This window comes from Aegilops tauschii, chromosome 3 (genome assembly GCF_002575655.3).
Source record: "Aegilops tauschii subsp. strangulata cultivar AL8/78 chromosome 3, Aet v6.0, whole genome shotgun sequence".
In the NCBI taxonomy this organism is placed as follows: Eukaryota; Viridiplantae; Streptophyta; class Magnoliopsida; order Poales; family Poaceae; genus Aegilops; species Aegilops tauschii.
The window spans coordinates 130,980,451-130,988,512 of record NC_053037.3 but is presented as its reverse complement, the minus strand read 5'-3'; the positions used below and the strand labels follow the sequence as shown (position 1 = coordinate 130,988,512).

General features: G+C 41.0%; 1 long non-coding RNA gene across 1 annotated transcript; it reads left to right on the top strand.

The window, feature by feature from the left end:
- Positions 1-351: 351 nt before the first annotated feature.
- Positions 352-4,491, top strand: LOC109783060 (uncharacterized). Its single transcript, XR_002237626.4, has 4 exons — positions 352-497; positions 679-956; positions 2,680-3,036; positions 3,743-4,491. It is a non-coding gene; the product is annotated as an uncharacterized lncRNA (long non-coding RNA).
- The last annotated feature ends 3,571 nt before the right edge of the window (positions 4,492-8,062 follow it).

Below are 8,062 nucleotides of genomic sequence, written 5' to 3'. Positions count from 1 at the left end.
TTCGTTCGGGAGAAGGTGTCGCTTGGTGAGGTCCGGGTTCTTCATGTGCCATCCTCGCATCAGTACGCTGACATCATGACAAAAGGATTGCCCTCACAACTCTTCTCTGAGTTTCGCTCCAGCTTATGCTTGCTTCCGTACGACGCACAAGCTGAGGGGGGATGTTAAAGCATACCTTTTGTTCATATCACATGTAATAGGAAACTAGCACAATATCCCACCGAATATTGTAGTCTGATTCGGTTGAGGATTTGCTTTGATTTACCTTGATTACCAAGGCATATACTCCTATATATTGTGAATACAAGGCAGCCCCATGTGTGGCGTACAAAACACAAAACACTTGTTTTCTGGCTGATTCTTATTGCCCAGCTTGCTGAATGTTGACATTTGCAAGATATTATGTGGTTGTCGTTGTTGCTTCGACATTGACGTCCCCTTCCTCATGGGGTTCTGACGACGTCACCAGTGTCCCCTCGTCATCGACAGCGGTTTAGGTGATTGATCTATATATCACAAGTAAAGTTGGTTTTAGCATTAGTTTGCAGTATATAAATTCTGAATTTCTTTTCATCATGTTCTATACTAAATATGAGGAAATAAGACGAGCCATGTATTTCTGTGGATTTGTGTGATGGGACCTTATCTCTGATTTATTTTACGAATGTACATTGCCAGTATTGCATTTCTGCTGGTGCACCAACTACTGAGCGCCGATGGAGACGGCAGAGGAGGACGTGGAGGAGTACAGCTAGAGGGTGGTGGTGCTGCTGCGCCTCATCCCGGTGGTGCCCCATGCCGCGCCGGAGCTCGAGCGCGAGACCAGGGAGCGGCGCCGCAGCAGGGACCTCCTCATTGCCGTCGACTTCGGCCCAAACGGCAGAAACGCCTTCTGCTGGGCGCTAGCGCACCTCTCGCGTCTCACCGACACCCCCACCTCGTCTACGCCGTTTCCAGTTGAGTCCTCCACCATCTCAGCTCGTCTCGTCTCACCTGAATCGCATTTCTTTTGGGCTGGCCGATTTTTTTAGTTTACTTTCGAGACGATCTAGGTTCCCTAATCAAACATCATAGTGAATTTGATAACCTGAATTGTTAGATTATGCACAGTCAGGTTGTTGTCGGTCGGTACATATTTCTGGCTAAAAATGGAAGATGGTGAGTCTCACAGCTAAATAGTAGAGACACACTTTATGTAGTAAATGGATCTAATCTGGTGTCTTTCTTTGTACAATCCAGTATTGAGGTTGCTTCATGCGTGTAGTTATGGAAATTTATGAAAATAATATTTTGTACGTAATGTGGACAACTCAATTACACCATAAGGTCCAAAAGTTAGCGCGATGACTGCCTTTAGGTTGCTTTAACAATATTGAGTTTTAGACGCAAAACACATTCGTGATGGCTTACCTGAATTCGAAATTCATGCCTATATGGTTGCTGGTGACAAGACTGTTGCTGTTGGCCTTAGTCATTAACACTAATTTTGTGTATGTGCCGTATTTGAGCGCTGAGCTATAATTTCCAAGTATCATTGAATTAAGTGCTGGCTGTTACCCATCGCTTCCTTCCGACACCTTATATGCACACCCAGTATGATGACTGACCGTGCCTTGTAAAAATCGGTCAGATCGTGCCTTGAGATCGTGCCTTGAGATTTTGCCTCTTCAATTGCATCTTGATCAAGGATAGCTTAAGATTCTCATGTGTTTCTTTCAGAATGACTCTTCTAACGACAGCTCTCATTTGCCTTGTAAAAATGACATTGTTCATATAAAGAACACAACATATGGAAGCAGTACAATTGTAGATGAGGCATTACTTCCGTTCTTTCAGGTACTTTGGAGACTAAAAAAAGATCCCTTGATTTTTGTTTCTCATTCACCAGACTTAATATGGTTTACGTGAGAACTTTGTGCACTAACTAAACATGACTAAAAATTATGCACGTGTAATCTTGCAAAAAAAAAATCTACACATGTAGCAGAACATATTTTTACTGGTAGGCAGCAGGGTTTTGTATGTTTAGTAGGAATCACTGCGTTCAGTTCATCACATGAGTTTATGAGAGACGGCATTTGCCAGGAAAGCTTCAGTACCATTGTAAATGGAATGCCCAAATTATACTTAGAACTGCAGATTTTACTTCCTAATGCAGATGTCTTACTGATCGATTCTCAGCTAGAAATTCCACACCAGACATCTCATTGGTTTTATTTCTTCTCAACCTAACGGTTACAGTTCTAGGAACAGGGTGTAGCTTATCCACAATTTTCCTATAGCCATGCCCGTTCTTATATACTCTTGGGTGTTTAGTCACTCTAATCAACTAGGTCATAATGGAGCAGAGCCGAGGTAGTAATCATGTACAGTTATATGCTTGCTTGGTTGCCATTACATCACACCATCATGTTTGTAACATAGGCTATGTGGCTCCCTATTTTTTCATGTCTAAGTCTTGAGTTAACTGGACTGCTTCAAACAAACTTGCATCATCAGAAGTTCAAAACTGAACCTGTATAAAAATATCGTTTAAAGGGAATCCAGTGCTATAGAGGTGACTGAGCCTATTGATATGTAAGTTGAATGCAACAAAGAACTCTTTACTCTATAGAGTTGTTACAAATATGTTAGGCTTATCCGGACCTGGAATCGAAAATTGAATTCTTTTTCCTGCAGATACAACGAATGGATCGACGAGTGCGAGCGCCTCAACACTATCAACATGACGATGGTGGATCGACTTGCAAATGAAATGGTTACTATTTATGACTGTAATGCGTTGGTGTTACGCCTGGCACCTTCAACCACTGTGGGATCTGTCATGGCCAGGTATGCCCATCTCCCTCACCCTCCTCTGGATCCCCTGCCCTACTTTGTATTATTGTTCTTCTGATATACTGTCAAATTTCCATGGATGGGATCTCATGAATGAGTATCCCGTGTCTGCGGCAACTCGCATGGCCTGATCCGGAAGTACGGGTGTGCTGCAGGGATTGCTTCCGCAGCAACGCCAAGGACATTGGCTTCATCAAGGTATGAGCCACCCCACAGTTTATTGATTTTCTCAATCATGTGCCTAAGTGTGATGACTGCCGAGTAGTAATATGTTACCCCATGCTTTGCTTTCAACAATATATATGCTTTGTCTACAAGGCCTCTTGGTATGGCACACCCATTTTAATTTGTTGGAGACTACCATCTGGTAGTGTGAGTTATTACATAATGTAGTGTAATGTATGATATGTTAGATTCAGTTATTCAGAAGAGATCGCTGTGTTGCTCTCCTCATTCCGAGAGTAAACCGGGTTAAGTTCTGCAATCATCACCTCATGATCTGCTTGCATTATTTTGTGTCTGTTTGAACAATGTGTAATTTCTACATACCGCAAGTCATCTTGGAATGGATGGAGTTGTTTGTGACTACATGATATTAGCTATGTCTGTTTGTTACTCCCACCTATATAAGTCTTACTCTGCTGCATCTATCTCCAGTCTCGGCAATTTTACTAATTGTCAACTGCCAAGTTTCTTCTGAGCATACCAGTCCATTTCAAAGCACAACAAATCGAGTGTATTGCATTTGCTCAAATATTTATCAAGTAGGTATATATACATTGTATATATTTATTTCCTGAGTAACGATAATTTATTAGAAATTGAGATGATTTTCCTTTTGAAAAATGTTGTTTCCATTCCCACTTTATCTCACTAACTGTAGGTTTTATGCTTCGGTTTTTAGGTTTGGGTAAATTATTCTTCACATGCACAGCTTGCCATAAATGAATTGACGGTGCGCTCCTCTTGCTTGTTGCTAGGTATGTCTAATTCTGGAGTTAACAAATCAACTTGATGTGATGATAATGTATGTTTGCTTTTCTCGTGTTCAAGAAAGTGGCTTGGCAACCGCCAAACTCGTACCCTGAGTTTTTAGGTTATCAGTTGACTGATCTTAATGTGAGTGCTATCTTAGTTATTGAAGTTCTTTCCTGATGTACATGAATGACACTTTCTGGTTTGGCAATGAATAATGTGTTGGTCTCTTGATAAGAGGTGTATGAGGTTTAAAAAATACCAAAAAAATGTTTGATTAGTGCTATTGTTTGCAGCTATCGGTAAAGTTGTGATATATCTTTAACCATTGTCGCTTGTCTACATTGTCAGCGCGTTATCAACTACGGAAACTTGATTAGTGCGCCCAATAACACCTCAAGAGGTGCCACCAGGTGGCGCCCCAATAACTAGTTATGATGATTGGACTTCTCCTAAACCACCGCCTAACCCCACTCCGAAGAAGAGGGGTATATTACATCTCAGTCCTGAAGATATGCAAGAGGCAAAGAAATCTATGAAGGAAAAAGATATTAAAGCTAAGGATGTTAAAAATTTACCTCCTATTGAAGAAACACATGGGCTTAAGACGCCACCAATGCCTAAGGTGGTAGAGGTAAATTCTCTAATGAAATTCAATGATAATGATAATCCTCACAATATGCATCCTAGCCAATGCCTTTATGAGTTTGAAAACTACATTAGATAACAAGATCACTTCAATGCAAATGTTATGAAACAATTGAAATATAATTCTGATATGATTGCTCGCTTGAGTGACTTGTTATTTAGAATATCAAATGATGTTAGAGGTGTTGGAAAACATGCTTCTATGGTACAAACTCAACTAGAACAACTTTTTAAATCACAAAGAGAATTGCATGATGAAATGAATAATAATATGCATGACTTTGCCATTAGAGTTGCAACTAGAGGAGGTAAAATGACTCAGGAACCACTTTATCCGGAGGGACACTAATTGAACAAGATTCACAAAGAGTTAACACTGGTGCACCTAGTCCTTCTAGAAAGAAAAAGAAAAAGGTGAATTATAGGACTTTGCATACTTCTGGTGAACCTGAAATAGAAAAACCTCCTGATAATGATAATGGAACTTCTATCTCAGATGCTGAAACTCAGTCTGGTAATGAACACTCACCTAGTGATAATGAAAAAGATAATGATGAGGCTCATGAAGGCACTCAACCAAATAATGAAAAAAAACCAGATAATGAGGTTGAGATAGGACCACCTGTTGATCTTGATAACCCACAACCTAAGAATAAAACATATGATAAAAGAGACTTTGTGGTTAGTAAACACGGTAAAGAAAGAGAACCGTGGGTTCAAAAATCTATGCATTTTCCACCCAAGTCAACTAAAAAGAAAGATGATGAAGAATTTGAACGCTTTGCTGAAATGCTGAGGCCAGTCTTTTTGCGTACTCGCTTGATTGATATCCTTAAAATGCCTCCTTATGCAAATTATATGAAAGACATCATCACAAATAAGAGAAAAATACTAGAAGCTGAAATCTCCACTATGCTGGCTAATTATACTTTCAAAGATGGAGTACCTAAAAAGCTTGGAGATCTAGGAATACCAACTATACCTTGCTCTATCAAAAAGAATTATGGGAAAACTGCTTTGTGTGATTTAGGAGCTGGTGTTAGTGTTATGCCTTTCTCTTTATATAAAAGACTTGACTTGAATAAACTCACACCTACTGAAATATCTTTGCAAATGGCTGACAAATCAACTGCCATAACTATCGGTATCTGTGAGGATGTGCCCATTGTTGTTGCTAATGTTACTATTTTGACTGACTTTGTTATACTTGAGATGCCCGAGGACGACAACATGTCGATTATCCTTGGTAGACCCTTCTTGAATACTGCAGGTGCTGTTATTGATTGCAATAAAAGCAAGATCACTTTTCATATCAATGGTAATGAGCATACTTTGCACTTTCCGAAGAAACAATTCCAAGTGAATGGTATTAATGTTATTGAAAAATCTCCGACAATTACTATTGGAAGTTTTCAAATACCTCTACCTACTGTCAAAAAGAAATATGAAATGCTTATTGCTAGGGACATTCATATCCCCATTGAGGTAAGTTAGTGATTTACGAAAATTCTTCGGTTTCATGCTAATCGTAAGTGGTTGTTAATAAGACCTGATCAACCTTATTAATGAATCATTTTTGAGCGGTATGAATTTGATGAATTTAGTAAGCACTACCTTCCGTCCCTACTTATTGTTTTATGTTTTTATTAGTTAAATAAAATAAAATGCCATGTTTTGTTTGTTTTCTGAATTTTCCGTGTAATAAAAAATGACCCAAAAATAAAAGTTCTCAGAATGCCCTGAAAATTGAATACGATTTTTTAAAAATATTTCTGAATTTCTGGTGCAAATAATATCAGAGGGAGGTGCACCAGGTGGGCACAACCCACCTGGGCGCGCCAGGATCCCCAAGCACGCCCTGGTGGGTTGTGGGCCCCACGTGGGCCCCCTCACTTACCTCTTCATCCCACATCATCACTTACCTTCAGAAAAAATCTCCATTGCTCTCTCTCTCGTGTTCTTGAGCTCAAACCCGCGGATTTCGATCTCTTTGCTCGAAGCTCCGTTTTCGAAACTGTTTCGGGGGATTGTTGCTTGGTATGTGACTCCACCATTTGTCCAATTAGGTTTTGTTTTAGTGGTTTATACTTTGAATAATTAGCTACTCTTGGTGTTGCTGTAGATGTGCTTGCATGTTGAATTCTTAGTGTTCTAGGTAGTTTGAATGCTTGCTATGGCCACTATGTATCCCTATGAGTAGTTGCTATCAATTTAATAAAGTTTTGTTGACAAATTTTTGTCACCCAAAATTTTTATTTTCAGAAAATTGTACGTGAACATGAATATCTTTAGGAAGTTTGTGTGGCACCCCGGCTCAGAGCGACCGGTTTACCCTGCATTACCAGCCCAGAGACCATGTCTTCTGGCAACACACAACATCTTGGTACAGAAAACAACCGCTTTATTGATGCTAGCGGATCAGAGTTTATATTACAACAGATGTCGAGGCCAAGCGGCACGCATGGTGCGGCTGAACAATATGTACATTATTTAGTGAACATAAAGGGGCCTCGATCATGACAACTACACGGCAGCGGAAACGACATCGTAGCGGAAGCTCCATAGCACAGGGACACCGATGTGGACACGATCTAGACCCGGACAACACTCCTTTCCAACGAGACTTTCCTGAAATCTTGCATGATACGTCAGGTCAGTACATTGAATGTACTTGTAAGCTCACAACATGCATAATCATAATGACAAACAATATCATGATAATTAACCAATTAATAATAATGCAACACCATATGTCCAACATGCTGTGATCATGCTCGAACGTCCCTCGGGACGGACTTGCCAACCGTGATCATTTACGGATCACAAACAAATCACCATCGTGGTCTTGACAAGAGTAACTCGTGATCCTTACGGCGATCACAACCACGACCAATATTTGGTCTTGAACATCTCGATGGCCTTTCCGCCATCATCAATAGTGCAAAGTTCATAACTTAGTGTGCAAATTTATTAAACGTTGACTCATGGTGGGACCTACTACGAGGCGTCCGTGACCGTGGACTCGGCTATCGATAGATTATACACTCTGCAGAGGTAGCACACTGTACCCACACCACGGAACCCATGGCCTCGCACTCCCATTCGGGTGGACCAACGACATTCCGACGAAACCCCTCCATTGCCATGACACTCTCCCGGCCACTCCGACCCAATCCCCAACGGGCTAGTCCTGGGTGGCCCCGTGTCTACCAAAGACACAACGACCACCGTCGTGGCCAAAATGATCCCACTCGGGGACCCGGTACCATAATCTCAACCACGGGCACACAAGATTATGCCTGCTTACCGGGCCAGGGTAAGCATGCCCATAACCTTCCCTAGTTGGAGGCACCGACCAGAGGCATGTCAATGGACCGAATCAAGGCCTTCCCACAAAGGCAAATGTGGGTGCACTGGGAAAAACTCGATTCAGCGGCACCATGACCTAGTCAATGATATATTCAAGTTGAGTTATATTCAGGTTCAACTTAAAATGAAAATGACCGGTGCCATAGCATGCCATGAAATGTAATACTACACATGCATCACATATTAACGAAAATGACTGATGTCAACCATATTCACACTAAGCATAACCATC